The following is a 22,812-nucleotide window of genomic DNA, read 5'->3' on the forward strand; positions in this document are numbered from 1 at the left end:
TCTAGCTCCAAGTACCCATGTTTAATTCACTGCGTTATGCTGCATCTCTTAAAGGTGTAATCCTGTTTCTAAGGACCTTCCTACTGCCTCATTATAATAAATTTGGCATTTTTGTGCTTATAGATACAGAGCAATATTATATTCAGAAACCCTCTGCTATGGACTGAATTATCTCTCTCCCAAATTTATATGTTGAAGCCCTAAGTCTCGAGATGATCATATTTAGAGATGGGGCACTTGGGACACTGTTAGGTTTAGATGAGGTCACAAGGGCAGGATCCTCATGATAAAATTGGTGTCCTCTAAGAAGAGACACCAGACAGAGTTCTCTCTATCTCCTTCTCCTCCTCCTGCTGTGGCTGCTCTCTCTCCTACTTCTTTTCTGTCCCTCTCACCCCCGCCCTCAGCCCTGCTTTGAGAGGTCACACTGAGAAGGTGGCTGTCTATAAACCAGAATGAAAGCTCTCACCAGAACCAATGGTGCTAGCACACTGATCCAGACTTCCAGCCTCCAGAAATGTGAAAAAATTAATTTCTGTTGTTTATACCACCTAGTCTCTGCTATTTTGTTATGGTGGACTGAGTAGACTACAGCAGTGATATCTGCCAGGTCCTGCTTCTCCTAAACCAAGGTCCCTAAAAGCCCAGCCTAAAATTTGGATATGGTAGATGTCGACCATAGTCTTCAATCCTTGCAGACTTCCAGGCTTTTCTATCTTTGTTTCACAGCCAGATGCATTTAAATCTTTTATGAGGTTCAGAAGAAATTGCTGAAGGCAAGAAAACATATTTAGCTATCTATCCTTCCTAAAAATACATCTGCTTGGGGACTACCCTCTTAGGTTTGTCCCTTAGGAAGGTCTTTAACCATTGTGGGCATTTCAGAAAGAGTGTAACTCACTTCTGTAAAATCCTGATCTCTGCCTCTTAAAACACTCTATTATTCATATTTCTTAGAAGGAAAGATCCCTGGGGGTGTGAAACCGCAGTCTGAATCTTGAACTTGTCATATCTGCTGTTACCCGTGAGCTATATATCCTCAGGAGACACTCCAGCAATGTGCATTCACATTTTCACTAGATAGAGCATTGAACTCCAATCCCTATCTTATCTTTTATCCAATGAAGCTGGACTAAATCACAAGTGAGCCTCAATTGCACTTTTACTTCCCTTACATAATGGCCCAGCCTAAAGGCGGAAAAAACCTTTCCTTTGTCCACTAAATATGCACATGATTTTGCCCTAAGTTTTCACCCTAAAATCAGGAAGAAAAAAATGGGAAAGAAGACAAGGGATCTTCATCTCACATAGGTTGGAGTGCCCTCATTGTGTCTCCTGCCTTTAACCCCACCCTGGTCCCATAAGGCTTCTTCAGTAGGAAGTACCCTTATCTCATCTTCCTTCTTAACCTCCTCAACTCCATTTTAAATATAAAAGGGAGAGCTCTTCCCCCAAAAGAGTGGTTTCATTCAAGTTCAATGTATAATTCCATTTACTACCAGCTACACTTCCCTACAAACTGGCTTCACTGCCTTCTTAGAACCATATTTGGCCATTTCTTCAAGAGGAACACGTGTGAGGAGTAAAGAAAAAATTTGAGCTCCCACTTCTGCAATGATTTTCAAAATCTTAAGCCATCCAACTTCGATTCTAATAAAAGTTTACCTGGGATCCTGTTTATGTAAATCTAATAAGTTCAAAGATTCTCTGGTTGAATCGAGGAGTAAGAGACACCCTTGATGTTGGAGCACTGTGACCAACAAATGACTTAGAAGATGTGGTCAGCATCTCCTGATCCAGGACCAAGCCCTTACAATGCAGATAGAAAACCGGCCATGGCGATGGACAAAACACTGGGCTTGTGCTTTGGCAGAGTCACAACTAACTTTTGTCTTACTCACTTTGTCTTACTCACAATCTGCCCCTCTCACTGTAGGGAAAAGCTAAGTCCTGTTGAGCTGGTGAGGGAAACTTCTCCCCTCTGAAAAGGATTTCTTCATTCAGCAGCTTCTTTAGGGAAAAGCTAAGTCCTGTTGAGCTGGTGAGGGAAACTTCTCCCCTCTGAAAAGAATTTCTTCATTCAGATACTCCTGGCCTGCCTCAGCCCTGCTTCAGGTGAAGGAAAAAAAGAGAGGTGTGCCACACTCCAAGCGGGCTGCACTTGCTCCCCAGACTTCTGCATACGATAAGGAGAACTGAACTCAGAGCCTTCTGTTAGGATCAGAATTTTAGAAAGTCTGACTGCAAGTTTCTTAAGGTTGCAGAGCTTTCCTGGCATGCAGGGCAGAGGATAGAGAGACCAGCGTTAACAGCTTAGTCCCCTTCCAGGTTTGGCTTTACAACCTCTGAGGATCTGTTGATTTTCTTGCTACCAGTTCTGTTCTTGCCCTTGAGTAATTGGAGGCAGAGGTTGACCCCAGTGTTGTACAAAAGTAACTGATGACAGTAAAGGTGGCCCTTGTGTTGCTCAGGTATAGGAAGTCCTCTATTTCTCACTACATCATAAATTATCCACCTACAGGCAGGTTCTGAAATTGTCTTTCCCCATTTCAGTTAAAGTTCATGGAGTTTGATGCGTGGGTTTAGTACGGGATTAATACCAAAGTCATGAACTTAGACCTTCCTACACATGGTATTTCGTGTATGGCATTTTGTATGAAGATCAAATCTGATTAGAACATAGATGGGTCTCCAGAGGCAGTGGTTGCCGAAGCAGTTCTCTAACCCATGTCTCAATTACCACTAAGCTACCTCCTTACAAAGCCCTGTTGTTGTGAACTGTTTTTGGTTTGCCCTTTCGATTGTTATTTATTTAACTCTGAGTTTCATGCCACTTTATATTTAACCAGCCACATGTAAAAAATACAAGCCAAAGCAACCATGTGAAAATATGCCAAAAGTAAGGAATAGGCACGCTTTTAGTGTTGTGAATTCAAGAATACATAGATTGGAGCTAATATTTATTTTAACTTCTGTCATAATGAGGGACCAGTTGCTGAACAAATTCACTAACATGCAGCTGAATCTCAATTGTATTGCCTGGCAAACAATATATTTTTATTGTGTAACTAGGATATGTTGAGTATAAAGAACACTGCGCTAGATACTGAACTCTTGAGGGGCACCTGGGTGGCTTAGTTGGTTGAGCATCTGACTCTTGATTTTGGTTCAGGTCATGATCTCAGGGTTGCGAGATTGAGCCCTGCCTCACCTCTCTGCCCTGTGTTGAGCCTGCTTGAGATTCTCTCTCCCTCTCCCTCTGCCCCTCCCCCTTGCTCTCTGCTTGTGCACTCTCTCATGCTCTCTCTCTCTCTCTCTAAAATAAAGAAAAAAAGTGAACTCCTAGAGGAAAAGAAACAAACAAAAAAACTATTCCATGGCACCATTTTCCAAGGCCACGATTCATAATTTCTAGGAATATAGCCTAGTTGTGACCAGATCCAGCTGTTTTACTGTAGCTGTTGACTCTAAGCCTAATTCCTATGTCTGGTTAGATAATTGGTGTGCTAGTTGCTGCTTTGCTCATCATTATGTTTCTGTGGACACACTGAAAAGAAGAAACTATTTGGGCCCCAAACCTGTCATCACAGACATGCTTGTTTCATGTAGACTTTAGGAATTTGAAATGTCCGAGGATATGCCAAGTATAATAATCACAACAGAAAATTAGAAACGTGGAGGTTACCTGGGAGATGTTTCTTGTTATTTGAACTGCTCTAACTCTGATGGGAATATTAAAGTCTTCAAAAACAGAAAGTAAATCAACTAGTAAATTGGAATTTTCGATTTGTATATGGACAATCTAGTTTTATGTACTAAAGAGATTATAAATTTAGTTAGAATGTTCTATGAATGCAATAGTCGGTGACAGCAGAAGATGAGTAATGGGCAAGGAAAGCATGACTGCCAGAAGTAACCAAAATAGACAGACAGAAAAGGAAATGTATGTTGCAAGGATTTAGGGACCTATAAGGAGAGATCTGCAGAAACTCCATGGGCCTTCAAGGTCATAATGAGCCAGGACAGAAAGGGAAATATGAAGTAAGATTTATTCTAGATTGCAAGTCCTCTGCGGCATGAGGAAAAGGAAGAGTGGAAGGAAGCAAAAGGAAAACTATGAGATAATTACTTACATCCTCTGTGGAATAGCTGTTAGAAAAGCAACATACCGAGAGGGGCTACCTGTGGGTAGTGAGGCAGCCCAGTATAGGGCTTATAGTTTAAGTAAAATATCTCTGGATCTTATCTTGCACACTTTACTTACCAAAAGTCCTTCAGCAAGTAGGTTCATCACTGGAACCACCAGTGTTTTTTACCTATAAAATAGAGGTAAAATGGTACCTTAACTTACAGGTTTATCTGAAGATTAAATGTTAATGTAAGTAAAGTGCTTCATAGAGTACTTGACCCATGTAAATGTTCTGTATATGTGGATCAATATTTTATTAACAATCATTCTAACTAACTCTTCTAAACTTTGAGATCAATCCTATAATAGGGTATGGCAGTAGTCTGATATGGGACCTTCTACCAATGATCTCAAGTTCAGTGTCAGTGTTATAGCAGAGTCTGCTTACATCATTCTGTTCATTCAGGCATATACATGCAACAGATATTTACTGGCTCTCTGCCCTCAAGGGACTTCTATTCTAGAAGGGGATGTTATAATAAACAAGAAATATATCAATAAACAAGAGAACTTTGGAGAACAATGGGTACTGTGAAGAAAAATCCAGTGAAGGAACCAAGGGTGGCTGCAATAGAGAAACTGTGCAGGTAATGTGGTCAGGGAAGGCCTTTCTCAGCAGGTGGCATTTGGACAGAAATCTGAATGGGGAGATGGAGACACCACTGGAAAATATCTTGGGAAAACATTCCAGGTAGAGGAAACGGTAATGATAAAGGGGAGATAAGAAAGAATTTGGTATATTTGAATTTCAGGGGATCAGACCAATACTCATGTCTCTAGACTGTAGAGAACACAAATACTTCTGGGATAAGAAGGGGCTGGTGAGGCCAAGAGGGCAGATCACCGAGGCCCTGAAAAGCTGTGGTGAGAGGTTTGGATGGTTTCTTCCTTCCCTTCTTCCTCTTTCTTTCTTTCTTTCAACATATAATGTATTATTTGTTTCAGGGGTAGAAGTCTGTGATTCATTAGTCTTACACAATTCACAGTGCTCACAATAGCACATACCCTCCCCAATGTCCATCCCCGAGCCAGCCCATTCCTCCCACCACCCTCCTCCCCTCCAGCAGCCCTCAGTTTCTTTCCTGAGGTTAAGAGTCTCTTATGGTTTGTCTCCCTCTCTGGTTCATCTTGTCTCATTTTCCCTCCCTTCCCCTATGATCCTCTGTCTTGTTGGTTTCTATTCAGTTGCCCAATTAACACTGCTGCCTGGTCACTTCAAAGCAACTCAAACTGAGCATTATCTTTAAACAAGCCTTTAACAATATTTTGGGGGGTAAAAATTGGAATACCATTGTTGTTTTAGCATATGACCTTCATTATTTTATTTTAGTGCTTTTCAACAACCTATTACATTAAAAGGTAATGAACTTAGAAACATTACTAGTTTTCCAGAATCCCTATTGATCTCTCCCAAGGGGACCAATGCTTCAGCCTCTGCACCTTTGAAACTGGCTGCTGCCTCCGCTGGTTCATCATACACACACATCATCTGGGGTTTTCACTCAAGTAGCAGACATAGACCTCAGTTAGCTCCTAGTGCCAGAAGGATTTCTGTCATTAACAAGATAACTGAATTCAATTTCAGACATTCTCCTGACCTCCCCAAAGTGAGTTTAACCTATATGTTCTGATCCCAAGAATCCAGATCCAAAAGTTCATCCTAAGGAACACTAATATGCCATAGTAAAGAAGTATAATGATGAAAAAAAAAAAAAAAGCATTATTCTATAGACCAGAAGGGCCCAAATGTGAACTTAAAATGTGAACTTAAAAGTCACTGCATTCACTTTGTATCCAGAGGCCTTGTGATCTACCCTTTAGGAGTCCTTTTGACTGAGATGCGGGACTTAAGCTTGGGCCCTTCTAAGATACAGTAATATTCTTTCTCATCAAAATTTCTGAATCCAGGGGCACCTGGGTGGCTCAGTGGGTTAAAGCCTCTGCCTTCAGCTAGGGTCATGATCCTGGGGTCCTGGGATCGAGCCCCGCATCTGGCTCTCTGCTCAGTGGGGAGCCTGCTTCCTCCTCTCTCTCTGCCTGCCTCTCTGCATACTTGTGATCTCTGTCTGTCAAACAAATAAATAAAATCTTTAAAAAAAATTTCTGAATCCATATTCAAGTTTTTCACCTTGGTCCTCCAGAATTAGTTACTCCTTAACTCTGAGAAGCCTATCTCTAAGTCAAGGACATCACTCCTTCTCATTCAACACAAATACACCTGATACATGCTCTGTGCCAGATACTGTTAGATGTTCAGGTCGAAGCACTTAACAACCTAGCCACGGACCTGGTTGTCTCTGCAATGAAGCAAGCAGGAGATTTTCAAAGACCAGGAAAGCTCAGAGTGCTGTGAGAGCACACAGTAGCATATCCAACATAGACAGTATAACTATTCTGAGATCTGTATGTGGCAAAGGATTTAGCCACGTGCAGGTATTGTTTTGGGAAGGAGCTAAAATTGAGGAGAGATTGTATAATTCTGTGTTAATGATTATATAAATCTCTTTGTATATTATCTGAAAATTATGTTTCTTCTCCTTTTTTAAAATGAGGGTTATTTAGGTAAAGGTAAAACAATCTACAAAGTGAATGAGAGTCAACTTCTTCATTTTCTTCTGTAAAGTTATACTCAAGACCTCAGAGGGCTTATGGTAGATTGCATTTTGGCCCCAATTGTTTACCACTCTCATATCTGTGGTTTTTTCCATGTGACATTGTTATCTTTCCCACTAAAGGTGGAGAGAACTCCCTTCTCATCTTGACTTTGTGCTCAACTGTGTGACTTGCTTCGGCCAATGAGATGTTGAACAAAATGCAAACAAAATCTTAAAATGATTGAGCTTGCATTCTTGTACTTTTGCTATCACCATGAGAAGAACTTCTACTGGGTAAATGCTGCCTGTACAGCCTGAGCTCCACATATGCAGACCTGACCTGATCCTTCCCACAATGGGGAAGTAAGTCTAGACACAATAATAACTTGAAGCAAATATAGCCACAGTATAGTCAATTTAGCCCCAGTAGATTACCAAAACCCTAGTTGAACCACAGATACCTGAGTAAGGACAAATGATTGCTGTTTTAAGCCCATGAATTTTGAGTGATTTGTTACACAGCATCCTATGGTAATAGCTGACTGATGAGGACCACATGTCCTGAGACAATGGCACCAATGATAGTGTTATATTTCAGTGTTAGGATTCCTGACTCACTCTTCTTTTCTTTCAGGAATTGCATTTGCTAGTTTGTGTCCTGGTTTCCCAGTAGTTGTGGCTGAACCCACCCTACCCCCCAGTGACCATAATTTCTTCACATATACCTTTTATGATTACCCTTTGCCCAGCTAACAGCATGAGTAAACAGGCCTCCTAGGTCATTAATTGAATCTTGTACACTAATGCTATCTATATACATGTCCACCCTAAGACCTATCCTCCCTATGGATTTGGACCTACCTTCAAGTTCCATTTCTTCCATTTTTCCTAAAAGAAATTATCCGAGATCTTACTCTCAAGGTACCCAATGAAGGTTGTGCTAGAAACTGGAAATGTATAAGTAACTAAAACAATCTTACTTTCAAAGTATTCATAACCTACTTGTTACATGCTGAACTGTGTATTCCCTAAATTCATATGTTGAAGTCCCAACCCTAAAAAGTGACTGTATTTGGGGAGAGTGTCTTTAAAGAGTTAATTAAATTTAAATGAGGTAATTAGGGTGGGCCCTAATCCAATATGATTGGTGAACTTGTAAGAAGAAAAGATTAGGATGTTAACATGTGTGGAGGGAAAACTGTGTGAAAACACAGGGAGAATATGGCCATCTAAAATCCAAAGAGAAGGACCTCATTAAAACAACCATGATGACATCTTGACCTCTGAATTCTAGCCTCCAGAACTATAAGAAAATTAATTTTTGTTGTTTAAACCACCTAGTGTGTGAGACTCTGTTATGGCAGCCATCACAAACCAACACACTAATCAAGGAGATAAACTAGGAGAGTACATTAAAAAAAAAAAGTCATATTCAAAACACTATGAAAACACAAAGGAGGTATTTTGGGGAGCTGGTGAAAAGGAAGAAGAAGCGAAATCTTTTTAGAGATGGTAACATTTTGAATTTTGATTGATGAATAAGATGGTGTTAAGTCAAAAAGTAGAAGAATATTTCAGATAGAGTGAAAAGTATATGCAACTGTAGGAAAATAGGCTACATCATGGTATGTTTAGGTAAATGCAAATTATTTGAGAGAGTTAGAAATGTGAGGAGATTAGCAAAAATGACTCCTGCTGACATCTTATACAGATAGTTCATACTTAAAGAGAGCATGTACACTTTCCCTAGAACATGTAAATTACCTACAAGATAAAATAATTTTTGTAGCAAAAGAGTGATTTCTTTACAATCTATTCCAGTTGGACCCCTGGTATCAAATTGAGTTAGATTGAAAATATCTTGACAGCTTGATTCCAATATCTAGCTGCAAAGCTTTTGGAGGGAGATTGATATTCCTGAATTCTATCAATGTATTCTTACCACTGCATAAACATTTGCACCAAATGTTCTTCCATTTTATAGACCATCTAACTAGCTCCCGAAGATAAAGCTCTGAAGTGGTTACACAGAGGTTGTAAAATCAGAAAACCTGGATACTATTTACAATCAAACTGAAATGGAGTTGTTGGTTGTGGGTTTTTCTTTCTCTCTCTCTCTCTCTCACTCTTTTGCCCCCTTTCCCTTTCTCTTTTAGAAGGGCTGAGAATCTGTGATTGTTTGGGCTATACAGATGAGGCTGAGAAGAGTGGCTAAAGCATTGAGTCCGTAGAAGAAGGAAGATGAGTGAATTTTTCTTATTGGGCTCTTCTCCAGAAAGAGTCATCTGGCAAGTTGGCAAATACAACTCAAACAGCCTCGTGCCAGATGTGCACGGCTGCTGTTGGGCCATCTGCAGCTTGCCTTTGTGCCATATGCCACTTTTACATTTGGTTGACTGGAGTATCAGAGGCAAAACTCACAGTGCAATTGTTTTTGCATGATTCTTGTAAATTTAATCAGAAGAAAATAAACTGATCCCCAGCTAGGCAAGGCAGTGAGTACAGTGTAGTGGAAGCAAAGATGACTACTACCAGGATTGCTTAGGAAAACCTTTGAATACACTGTAGGAAAATAAATGACAGAGTAGTGCTATGCTTGTGAATCTTTAGTGGCCTTATTCAGTCATGTCTGAGGCAATCTTTTACTTGTTTCTTTTTTCTCTCTTAATTTGTTCCATTTAACTTGTCCCTTGTCTATGAACACCAGCACTACTACTCTGGATAAATACCTAGCCAATGACTTACTCTTTATTAAAATGGGCTATAGTGTAGTTTTATGTTTCTGCATTGTTGGCCTATTTGGCACAGTACATTAGCAAAAAACAGATTGCAATGCAATTTGAATTCCATAGGCTATATAATAATACCAGGGATGGGTGTAAGCGGAGGAAAAATGGATTATAGTATGCTTACATTTCACACCAGGAAATAATTCCTTGTTTTTCAACTCAATTTTTTCCAAGGCTGTCTGCCATTACTGACCATATATAAACATGTTTGCTTTTTTGCCAATTTGGAGTCTAGTTGAGGCTGAATTTTAGTCAACACTTTTCTGAATCAAAGCCTAGAGTTTTAATTAAGCTAACAAATGACTATACTTCTTAATTGAAGTGGTCATGACACTCTGCTATTTCCTGCAGCTGGTATTCTTATTTTAGATATAGCCTGTATGTACACTGTAGCAGAGTATAAACCAATAGCATGCCTACAATCAAAAAGGGATTTTAAAGATTTTGTGAATATTATTATATTATTATTTTAAAGTTTACGTGGACTAAGTTTACCTAGGAGGTCCTAAAGGTATATGAATAGTTGACAGAAGGGGAAGAAATTTAGAGGAACTAGCATGGACAATGTATTAAGGTCTATATTGTTTAATTAGAGCTAATTTAATGTTTTAGCTCTATTGTAGGGATTTTTTTCTCTAAGTGTTTAAATAAATGCTCTTGATGACTTAAACCTTGTGAAATGGTTGCAGTTCATAATGTTCAGCATATTCATATTAGTCTAAACTGCCAATGATGTTAAATTCTATTTCAAACTTTAAAATGATCACCAAAAGTCCCTCTTACATGTTTTGGCATTTAAATTTTGAGTTAAGAGTTATTCTGTGACAAGCAGATGGACTGGTTCTATAGGAATAATTGGGGGTTTATATATCATGATCCCAATCTAGGATGGTGAAGGGGTTCTCTGTTAGTGCCCAAGTTCATATTCTTCACCTAAAAAATTAGTAGGCTGGAGTAATTCACACCTAAGGTCCAATTTAGCTCTAAGAGATTATGATTATCACTTGCAGTATTTGGTTTTCCATCCCCTGGCTATCTTCACTAACACAGAAAATTAAGACCAGATTATATGTAAAGGTTAGCATCCTCCATGGAGAATTGAGGGGAAATATGAGAGAACATTATCGTGGTTTGAATATATTCCAGGAAGTGTGCTAGATGCTCTCTGCATATTATTTCTATAATCCCCTTGGCATACATATTAGAGTTAGTTTTTAGATGAAACTACATGAAATTGCCCTCTTTCTAGTTCAAAAACTGTCAAATATCAGCAATTTTACATGGGTTATCCTAAATGTTATTCTATTTCACAGATCAAAACACTGAGGCCTAGAGAAGGTAAATAACTTGGCCAAGTCCTTAGTTACTAAGTGGCCACCTGGGATTTAAACCCAGTTCGCACTTTTAAATACAATATAAACACTGCTGCTATAAACTAGATAAACACAGTTGATTATTAGGTATTTCTATTTGCATGTAAATAATACCCTCAAACCTTTCCCTTGTATAATTGAAACTTCATACTCCTTGAACAGCAACTTTCTAGTTTCTTCAGAGTGTTTTTTTTGTTGTTTGTGCGTACTTAGTTTGACTTATCTATGATTAGCAGATGTTGGGTACGGTTTCCCGGGGTAAGCAAAGCAGGCAGGCTCTAAATGGCTAAAAATATTCTGTTTGGGTTATATTTAAAGCCACTGCATGTGTAAGTACTTAAGTTTGGTGGGCTTTGGCATAAAAATCCTAGCCTGCTGTGAAGAAGTAAATAACATAAAAGCCAATATGCTGGTCCTTCACACAGCACTGTGTGACCCAGTTGAGTAGCTACAGGGCAAGGAGACAAGGCAGAGCCTCTGTTGATGGGAGAACCATTGCCCTTCAGTGGTCACTGTGCTACCAGGGGACAAAGGAGAAAGGACACCTCTCAGAAGTCATGAGCAGTCCCTTTAATAGTTGCGTGGCTATTCTCTTGGGGTCCTATGAGGTGAGGACTGTGCCCTTATTTACTCTGCACCAGGTCTGTGCCATGCATGTTGCTGGGCAATTTACCTAACCAGAGCTATTCTTGGCACATCGCAGGTACGCGACAAACCATTTTTGAATGAATAAATCATCTTTAATATTCACAATAATATTGGGAAGTAGATTTTGTTGCCTTTGTGTCAGAGGTTAGGGGCCACTTTCCAATATTATTTTTGGTGGGCATTTGAGATACGATAGCTGTATTTTAATAGTTCTTTGTCAAAAGTTAATGTGCAGCATATAGAACAGAAAAAGTCGAAGAGTTCTTGTAAGAAAAACTGTGTGCTAGGGCACATTTACTCCATTAAAAATATAATTTGAGGGCGCCTGGGTGCCTCAATGGGTTAAAACCTTTGCCTTCGGCTCGGGTCATGGTCCTGGGGTCCTGAGATCGAGCCCCGAATCGGGCTCTCTGCTCCGCAGGGAGCCTGCTTCCTACCCCCTCTCTCTGTCTGCCTCTCTGCCTACTTGTGATCTCTGTCTGTCAAATAAATAAATAAAATCTTTAAAATATATATACATATATATATATATATAATTTGAAGGAGCTTTAAGCTATTATTTATGTGCAAATAGAAATAGCTAACAATAACCACTTTTATCTAACTTACAGAAGCAGCTTATACTATTTAAAAGTGTGGATAAAATCTTATACTATTTAAAAGTGCCTGGGTGGCTCAGTCGGTTAAGTGTCTGTCTTCAGCTCAGCTCAGGTCATGGTCTTGGGGTCCTGGGATCGAGTCCTGCATCAGGCTCCCTGCTCAGTGGGGAAACTGCTGCTCCCCCTGCTTGTGTTCTCTCTCTCTCACTGACAATAAATAAATAAAATCTTTTTAAAAAATAAATAAAATAAAATAAAATAAAAAATAAATAAAAATAAAAGTGTGAACTAGCTTTAAATCCTAGGTTGGCTACTTTGGTGTCTCTCTACTGCAGAGAGGTGAGTGCTGACACAGAAGCGCATGGTGGGAAGGTGAAATTTGTTTAAACTGACGGCAAAAAAATAAATGAAAACTGAGCACTCAATACATAATCAGCTCAGAAAAACTGGTTGTTAATATGTTCCAAACACAGCTTTGAGTCTCAGGACTCACTTCTCCCCATTATTCAAGCAGGTAACATTGTGTTGTAGAAAAGTCATGAATTTCGGAGTGAGACCTGGATTTGAATCCTGATTTGTCACACAGTAGACAAATAATCTCTTGCATCTTCAGTATCAGAACCTGGGAAATTGGGACCAATAAGATACATCTCATAATGTAGTTTTGAGAATAAAATAAAAGAATATCTCTAGAACACTTAGTAGAGGATTTGGCTCATATTTAAAGGTTCAACAAATATTAGTTTTCATCCCAACTTTTTGAGCCTAAATTTTCTACATCGAGGCTTTCCTTGTTGCTCATTTTACTATGATTTTGCCAACATAAAAATGTTCAGAGTAGAAGTCATTGAATACAGTGATTTGTTTCTTCTTAGCCCCTTCCCTTTTCCCAGGCATGGTCCTAGAAATGCATTTAGTTTGACAATTTCCTCAGAGGCCATGATGTCCAACAATAGATGAGTTGGGATGCTGGGTTATTCTTCTCACTGAGAAATACAACACATGCTGTGAAATAAAAAAACAAGCAAAAACAAACAAAAAACTGGCATGGAGGAAGAGAGGTCCATGCACGTGGGGACCCAGAAAGTTCCAATCTTCCTTCATGTGATCTAACAGGTTTTATTGGGGATAAGTGAGGAGTTGGGCACGAGATGAGGGATTTCCTTCCAGTGAAAATATGTTCCCTATGAGAAGGTGTGATGAAATAGAGCTTGTGGCTCTGAAAGAATATTTGCCATATATCTTTATCCTCTGCTAGGAAGTATTTGTAATATGAGTCATATTAATATTTATTTATTCATTTGGAGAAATGTTTTGCTCTCTGTTTTTATATTTCTGGATGCTACATTTATTTTTTCTCTTTGAAAATTCTAATGACCATCTGCAGTACTGGGAAGTGGAGAAGTTATTATGACAGCTATGTTTCAGATTTGGTTCAGATTACTGGTAAATTGCATGCATTAGCTTTTAAAAATGTGGGGCAGATTCTAAACACCTATATACTAGCTTTTAAAACAAAATGTGTCCCTCTTAAATGCTGGAAAGTTCTCAAAAAAGAAAAGAACATAAAATCTGTTCAGCATGCTTCTTTGAGAATATTTTTCAGCACGTAAAATCTTAACTTCACTTAATTAACTTTGAAACAGAACCATGTTTTTTTGTTCCCAATGGTTGGCTTCCTTCGTTCTTAACCACTCTACAGCCTCTAACTCTAATGATCAACACACATTCTTCTGGAAATGTTTTTCTTCCCTAACTTGGGTTTCCTATCCTAGAATGACTATTTTTCTATTCTTTAATTCTTTTTCTTTATGTTTTCTTTGTTCTTTTTTTCTCCTGCAAAAATGTACCTTTCTGTCCTTAGTTCCATTCTTTACTCTTTGTTCTTTAGTGAGGTCACATATTCACATGACTTCAATGATTATTCCTAAGTATGTGATATTCAAATATCACTCTCAAATAACGACTATGCCTACAAGTTCTGTCTCACATTCCCAGCCCTTTGATCCACAACATCCCAGATGTTCTAATGGTACCACAATAACCATTTTTTGATACTAGCTTTAAGAAGTAAAACTAAAAATCTCAGTTCCACGTTTGATTCCTTCTATGCCCACTCTATTTTTGGTAATTCAGTTAGCAGATTCTGTTAAAACTTTTATTCTCTTCTTCCTTTTCTTTACAACCATTATACCATATTTTGTCAATTCTAACATACATATTTGTTCCAATAGTAACATCTCTGAAACTGGAATATGTCTCACAATCAGTGATGTATTAGTATTGTGTCATAGTTTAATTAGCAGCCCTTCCCGTTCTTTCATTTTACTAAGTAGACTAATGATGCATCTTACAACTGATGGTGTCTTACATTTGATGTTCTGCTTTATGTAAACTCCTAACTGCCACACTCTTTGATTTTGATAATTGCTTTCTCAAGCTCCAGGTACTCCTTTCATCATTACGAGAATATTTTTCTTAAAGGAGAATTCTGATCAATCCCTGTCTTGGGCAAGGACGTTTGTTGATCCCCATTAGTGATTATATAAATCCAAATTCTGTGATTTAGCATTCAATGCCTTCCTATAGTTTTATCTCTCACAACTCTCCTAAAAATTTCCCATTCTAGGGGCACCGGGGTGGCTCAGTTGGCTGCACGTCTGACTCTTGATTTTAGCTTAGGTCATGATCTGAGGGTCATAGTGTGGAGCCCCACATCAGTCTCTGTGCTCAGCAGGGAGTCTGCTTGAGAGTCCCTCTCTCTCTCACTCTCTCTTTCTCTGTCCCTCCTGCTGCTCTCCCCCCCCATCTCTCAAAATAAATAAATAATCTTTGAAAATTTTTCTCACTCCATGTACAAACCGGTATAGCTGTCAAATATAACCTATAATTTCTTACCTCTGTTCCTTTGCTGAGAACAGTGTTCTGCTTCAAATGCTACATTCTTCATCCCATTTGTTGATAACTTACCTATGAATTAAGGAATTTTAAATGTCATTAACTCCGTGAAGCCTTACTGATATGCCCAACCTCTATGGATTCTCTCTCACTCATGAAAGGTAACATTATCATTTCCATCTAATAAAAGAGAGAGTTGAGAAATTAGAGAGTTCTCACTCAAGGGCCAGGACAAGGGATAAAGTTAGAAACTGAACCCAGATCCGGCTTACTTGAAATAATACATTTAGTTATGCATGAATTGTAAGGAAAATGCAGTGGAGAATAACTAGGAAGAAAAGTTCAAGGCTCTGCTCTTTTGTTGTGGAAGTAGAAACCTAGAAATAACTTTATTTAACCTCCATATCCACTTATAGTGAAATAACCTAAGATACTCTATTTTCAACTAAGTGACTTATCATTTATCAGGAGGAGAACTTAGAACCCCCAGATTTAATGTATTTTACATATCCGGACACCACACCATTCTTATCTACATAGTATAGAAAATTACATTCAACAATGTTGCCCACAATAGGCTTAGCTGGTTAAAAAGTAAAATAAAAATTAAAAGACACACTGAAAGGATAAAATGAAAACATAATGAAAGTGTGAAATTATATATGGATATATACATATAAACCTGTACAAAGGATAACATTATACGATGTACAACTCCATTTTTCCATAGGAATAAATAGGACCCTTTGAATTGAAACAAACAGTGGGTTTCCTGTATGTCTGTATTCATCAGGGTTCTCCAGAGAAGCAGAAACAATAGTATACATACAGATATATACAGAAAGAAATTTATTATGAAGGATTAGCTTAAATGATTATGGGGACCCGAGAAGCCCATGGTTTGCCCTCTGCAAGCTGGAGGCCCAGGAAAGTGATGTTGTAGTTACAGTGCAAACTCAAAAGCCTGAGAATCAGGAGCGCCGTTTCTAAGGGCAGGAGATCAGTGTCCCAGTTCAAGCAAGAGAAAAATTCACCACCCCTCTGCCTTTTTTTGTTCAGCTTGAGCAAGTGAGCAAATTTACGCTTCCTCTCCTTTTTGTTCTATCAGCCTTCAACAGCAATCTTCTTCACTCATGGACACACCCTCATGGGCACACCCAGAAATAGTATTTTGCCAGCTATCTGGGCATCGCTTAGCCCAATCACAATTTAACCATCACAATCTTTAAGAGAAATGAGGTACTATTTAAAGGTCTCTGAGAGAGAATGCCTCAGAACAATCTCTCTGGCTTATGTTAATGCTTGGCCCTCTTTTATTTTTTATTTAAAGATTTTATTTATTTGAGAAAGAAAAAGAGAGAAGGTGGGGAGGGGCAGTGGAAGAGGGAGAAAGAATCTTACGCAGACTCCACGCTGAGTGTGGAGCCTGATACAGGGCTCAATCTCATGACCCTGAGATCATCACTTGAGTGAAACCAAGGGTCAGATGCATAAGCGACTACACCACCTAGGCACCCCAAAGCTTGGCTCTCTTATGCTCAACTTCACCATTATGTGTGGGGAGAGGAAATCAGTGAACATCATCAGGACCAGCTGAGTACTCTACACTCAAACATCCGAATACAAATAGAACTTCCTTGATAAAATCTCCCATTGCAAATCAAGTGCCTTATATAAAATCCATCACTCACATACAAAATCACCACCAATTCCAATACAAAAACCCACTTTCACTTTTAAAAAAATCAAGTATTTTATGTGAAAAACTTCCATTATAAGCATTCATGAATTTTGACAAACATAACCATTATCACAATAGAGAAGATTTTCATCATCTCAAGAGGTTTCATCTGCCTCTTTACTGTCAGTCCCAAGCCCCACCCTGACCCCTGACACACAACTAACCTAATTTCTGTCACTATAGATTAAATTTTTTATATTCACTCTTTCATATAAATGGAATCATGTAGTATTTATTCTCTTATATGGTTTTTTTGCTCTACATACTGCTTTTTAGGATTCAGTTATGTTGTGGCATGATAATCAGTAGCTAGTTTTTCTTGTTGATTACATCCATTGTAGGTATTACTATAATACGCTTACCCATTCACCTACTGATGGACATTTATGTTATTCCAACATTTTGGTTATTATGAATAAAGCTGCATGAATATCCTTGAACAAGATTTTGTATGAACAAGATTTTGAAAAAACATATATTTTCATCTCTCGTGGGTAAATATCTAGGGATGGATTTTTGTATTTTATGGTATGTTTAGCTTTTTGAGAAACTTCCCAACTCTTTTCTAAAATGGTTGTATCATTTTACATTTATAGTAACAATATATGAGTTCCAGTTAATCCACATCTTCCCCAAAAGTTGGTAGAGTCAGTCTTTTTTATTTAGCCATCTTGGTGGGTGTGTATTGGATTTCAGTGTAGCTTTAATTTGTATTTCCCTGATGATTAATGATGTTAAGCATCTTTATGTGCTTATTGACCATTCACTTATCTTTTATTAGGTTTTTTCTTATTAAGTTATATTTTTTTTAAAAAAAGTACTTGTTTCCTTTACTCATAACCCTTCTGATACCAGATTGTATGGGTGTTCTTCCCACACTGACAAATTCTCTGACACCGGGTGTCCTAATAATTAAGTCCAATTCTGACACTAACCAGAGTTTGTGCAGACCAATAGACTGAGGGTTCAATCCCACAGGACTGCCTCCCACTTCAGATGCCAATTTCAAGTAGTGGGTCCCCAGGTTACCCACAATTTCTGTCTGATTTGGCTATAAATTCAAAGTTCCCATGGCCCCCTTTTTGGTTTGATAATTTGCTAGATTGGCTCACAGGACCCAGAAAAATAGTTACTTACTATTGCTGATTTATTACAAAGGATGTTTTATTTATTTATTTATTTGTTTATTTATTTATTTACATTATGTTATGTTAGTCACCATACAGTAACAAAGGATGTTTTAAAAGAAACAAACGAATAGCCAAATGAAGAGATACAGAGGGCGAGGTCTGGATGTGTCCTGAATACAGGAGCTTCTGTCTCTGTGGAGTTGGGGCACTCCACCTTCCTGGTGCATGGTCATGTTCACCAACTTGTTCTCTACTTTTGGAATATTTATGAAGACCACCAAGAGTTACCTTATTAGAACAAAAGATGTTCCTATAACCCAGGAAATTCTAAAGGATTTCGGAGCTCTGTGTCAGGAATTGGGGTTGAAAACCAAATATTAGCAGGAACTTGGGGAAAAGACGAATATGTGTGTGTGTGTGTGTGTGTGTGTGTGTGTATACTATTAATTGACAAGTTATAAGAGTTATTGATATATATTATGGGTACAAATCTTTACACACACACATATATATATAATACATATATTGTGTGTGTGTGTGTGTGCACATCCATGCACATGTGTGCATTTAAATATACCAATCTTCACTATATTGTACATCCGAAAGTAATATTACACTGTATTTTAACTAACTGGAACTTAAGTAAAAACTTAAAAAATTAAATTGGCCAATCTAATTAACCTTCTTATTATCTTAATGGTGACTTTTGAAAAGCCAGTTTTTAATTTCGATGAAGTCCAAGTATTGATTTTTTGTGTGTGATGTAAGAAATATTTGCCTACACCAAGGCCACAAATATTTTCTCCTCTCTTTCTTGTAGATTTTTTTTTTTTAATTTATTTGACAGAGAAAGATCACAAGTAGGCAGAGAAGCAGGCAGAGAGAGAGAGGGGAGGAAGCAGGCTCCCTGCAAAGCAGAGAGCCCGATGCGGATCTCGATTCCAGGACCCTAAGATCATGACCCGAGCCAAAGGCAGAGGCTTTAACCCACTGAGCCACCCAGGCACCCCATCTTTCTTGTAGAATTTTTAAACGCTTCCTTTTTATGTTTATAGCTATTTTAGTTAATTTTCCTGTGTATTGTGACATAAAGGTTGAGGTTCCTATCTTTCTATATGGTTATCTGGTTTTCCTTACTGTTTGTTAAATAGTATCCATTCTCCATTAGGTTATCTTGGCTCCTTTTGTTCAAAATCATTTGGTGTTCATGAATATATTTCTGTATTGTTACATTATTCTATATATTTATTCTTATGCCAATACCATATTATCTTAATTATTCTACTTTTATAGTTAAATCCTCAATTTTGACTTGTTATATAACTCATTAACAACTCTTTGTGTATGGACCTACTGCCTTCAGTCTATCCCCTTCTTGATGATGTAGCAGCATTAACTTTGAACGGGGCACTCCAGTGTTTGGCCTTTCGAGGTCCTTTCTTTCCAGTACAGATTATAGAGTCAGATTGTCAAGTTCTACAATGATGTTTCTGAGGTACTGATTGATTTTATGTTGATATATAGGCCAATATGGGTAGAAATTACTTCTTAACAATATTGTGTCTTGACCCATGAACATGACATAACCTTTCTATCAATTTGGATCATTAGTTTCTCTCAGCAATATTTTGTAATTTATAGTGTACAGATCTGGCGTGTATTTTATTAAATTTATCCGTGATTATCTCATGTTAGAATACAATTAAAGGGGTAGTAATTATAATTTCAAGTTCTAATTTTTCAATGTCAGAGTACAAATGCAATTGATTTTTATACTCTCTTTATATCCTGTGGACTTGCTAATTTGCTTACAAATGATAAGAGTCTTTGTAGATTCCTTAGGATTTTCATTGTACATGATCATGATAACATTGTCTTAGAGTAAGAAGAGTTTTTTCCATTCTTCCTGTGATCTCTTCTTGCCTTTTGTTCCTTTCCTTATTTCCTTGTTTGCCTTATTGCACTGGCTACAACTTCCTTTGCATTGTGAAATAGAACAGCTCTGAGCGAACATTCTCTTTTTTCCCCCCAATCTCAGGGAAAAGGTTTTTATTTTTATTTTTTTTTTATTTTTTTTTAAAGATTTTATTTATTTATTTGACAGAGAGAGATCACAAGTAGATGGAGAGGCAGGCAGAGAGAGAGAGAGAGAGGGAAGCAGGCTCCCTGCTGAGCAGAGAGCCCGATGCGGGCCTCGATCCCAGGACCCTGAGATCATGACCTGAGCCGAAGGCAGCGGCTTACCCACTGAGCCACCCAGGCGCCCAGGGAAAAGGTTTTAATCTTTAATCATTGAAGATGATGTTAGCTGTAGGTATTTTGTGCATACTATTTATTAGATTGAAGAAGCTCATTTCTATTACTAAATTATAAGTGAAAGTCAACTTTTGTTAAATGCTTTCCTTTACATCTAGTGAGATAATTTTGTGGTTTTCCTCCTTTGTTTATATGTTAAAACTTATATTTGACTGATTTTCAAATCTTGAAGCAAACCATTGATTCCTGAGGGGGAAAAATGTAGATGGTCATGATGTAAAAACCTTTTTTAGAGATTGTTGGATTTGAATTGATAATATTTTGCTGAGGGTCTTTGCATATCTATTCATAGGAGATTCTTATAATGTCTTATAATGTAATTTTGGTACGAGGGCAATACTAGTTTTATAAAAGAAGTTCAGACATGTCCATACTTCTATTTCCTAAAGGAGTTTATGTAGTTTTTGTATTATTTCTTCTTGTAATGATTGATGGAATTCACTATTGAAGCTATTCAGGCCAGGGATTTTCTTTATTATACTATAAATTGAAATCTTTAATACTTTCAGAGGATCTCAGATTTTCTCTTTTTCTCCTGAATCACTTTAAATAATTTTTTGTCTTTCAAGTAGTTTGTCTACTTGATCTGAGTTGCCAAATCTATTGGCATAAATATACTCCTGGTATTTATTATTCTTTTATTACCTCTAGCACCTAAAGTGATAATCCCTTTTTCATACTTGAGATAGGTAACTTTGCACTCTCTGTCTCTGTCTTTAGATGTCTCTCAGTGTGTCTTAGTATACTGAAAGTTGATCAATTTTGTCCTTTTTTTAAACAGCTTTTGATGTTATAATTTTTCCCTTTTATTTATTTTTTATTTCATTAAATACAAGATTCAAAATAGTAAAAAATGATATGATATGGACAAAATTGTATTGGGAGAAGGAAGCTTTAATTTATTTCTCAAAATTACAAAGGATGAAAAATAAGGAGAGGTATAGAACTAAATAATAGTGTTATATTTAATTGGATATAAATAGATAATAGTTTATATTTAATTGGGTATAAGTAGATAAATATCAAACTCTTTAAAGAAAACAGCATATCCCTTCTTTTAAGGTGCTCATAGTACATAAGAAAAATAGGTATATATTATACACATCAAAAACTAACCAATATTTAAAATAGAAAGTGTGATGGTAATATTTTCTGCTCAGAGGTAAATAAAACTAGAGAATAAAAATCCTGTTACCTGAAAATTAAAAACTCATTTAAAAAACCTATGATTAAAAGAAAGGGGAGGGGCTCATCTAGGTGACTCAGTGGGTTGAGTGTCTGCCTTCGGCTCAGGTCATGATCCCAGGGTCTTGAGATGGAGCCTGGCTTTCAACTCCCTACTGCTTCTCCTTCTGCTCTCCCCCTGCTCATGCTCTCTCTCTCTCTCTCAAACATAAATAAATAAATAATCTTTAAAAAAACAACAAACTTATGACTGGAGGAACTCCTAACCAAAAAATTAAGAATATTTAAAAATTGTAATTGTATCTCTACCTAGCAGAACCAATTGTATCCAGCTAAAATGGTACTCATGGAAAATACATATACTTAAGGACCTGTATAAGTAAACCAGTAAGGATAAAACTAACACCCAACTCAATTATGAAAACAAGAAGAATTGGTTAAATGAAAGCAGAAGAAAGGAATTGACAAAAAAGACTGAAAACTGGATAACAAAAAATTCCATAAGTAAACAAACTCAAGAGCTGTTTTAGTAAAAACAACCATATCACTGTCATGAAAAGAAGACAAAGAAAGGGTCCCCTGAGGGGCAGCACGGAGGCTGCAGGAGACATGGAGTTCCTGTGGATGACTTGAAGTATCGGGAGTCCATGAGGACTCTGGCAGCCTTCCTCTAAAAGTCTGGGAAGCGGGAAGTTCCCTGAAGGGTGAGCACTGTCAAGCCGGCCAAGCGCAAAGAGCTTGCTCGTTGTGATGAGAACTGGCTCTATGCAGGACCTGCTTCCAGAGCACAGCATTGGGACCTCTGGGGAAGTGCAGCCCAAGGTCGCCTCCAAGGCCAAGACCAGCAGAGAACATCAGAGAAAGGGGGTCCTGCCCAGCAACTTCAGCAAGGCTCCAACAGCATGGCGCAAAGGGGTCTCCAAGCCCTACCAAGGCTGAAAATGGTGGAAAAGGACCAAGATGGGAGCTGCAAACTGACAGTTTAGGGACAGAGGAATCTGGACAGAATCACTAGACAGGTAGCAGTTGCCAACAAAAAGCATTAGAACACATGCTGGGGTGATAAACTGCCTCATCATAGTCCTGAAAAAAACAAAACAAAGAAAAAAACAATAAAAGAGATAACGTTTAGCTAACCAATCAATAAATAAGAATAAAAGAATAACCAGAGCTCTGGAGGCAATTAGAGTCATAGAGACTATGATGAACATGAGACTGTATGAAAACATAAATGAAGGAAAATATGAATATAATTTATAAGTATAAATTTTTAAAAAATTAATTTAAAAGGAAATTCTAAACAAACCAATTACCATAATAGAAAGAAAGTAATTGAAGAACATTATGACA

The 22,812-nt window shown here is 37.8% G+C and overlaps 1 pseudogene; it reads left to right on the plus strand.

The window, feature by feature from the left end:
• LOC125101665 (uncharacterized) overlaps window positions 1-22,525 on the plus strand; it is a 40,677-nt pseudogene extending 18,152 nt beyond the window's left edge.
• The last annotated feature ends 287 nt before the right edge of the window (window positions 22,526-22,812 follow it).

The sequence above is a fragment of the Lutra lutra genome, chromosome 6, assembly GCF_902655055.1.
Source record: "Lutra lutra chromosome 6, mLutLut1.2, whole genome shotgun sequence".
NCBI classification, from domain to species: Eukaryota; Metazoa; Chordata; class Mammalia; order Carnivora; family Mustelidae; genus Lutra; species Lutra lutra.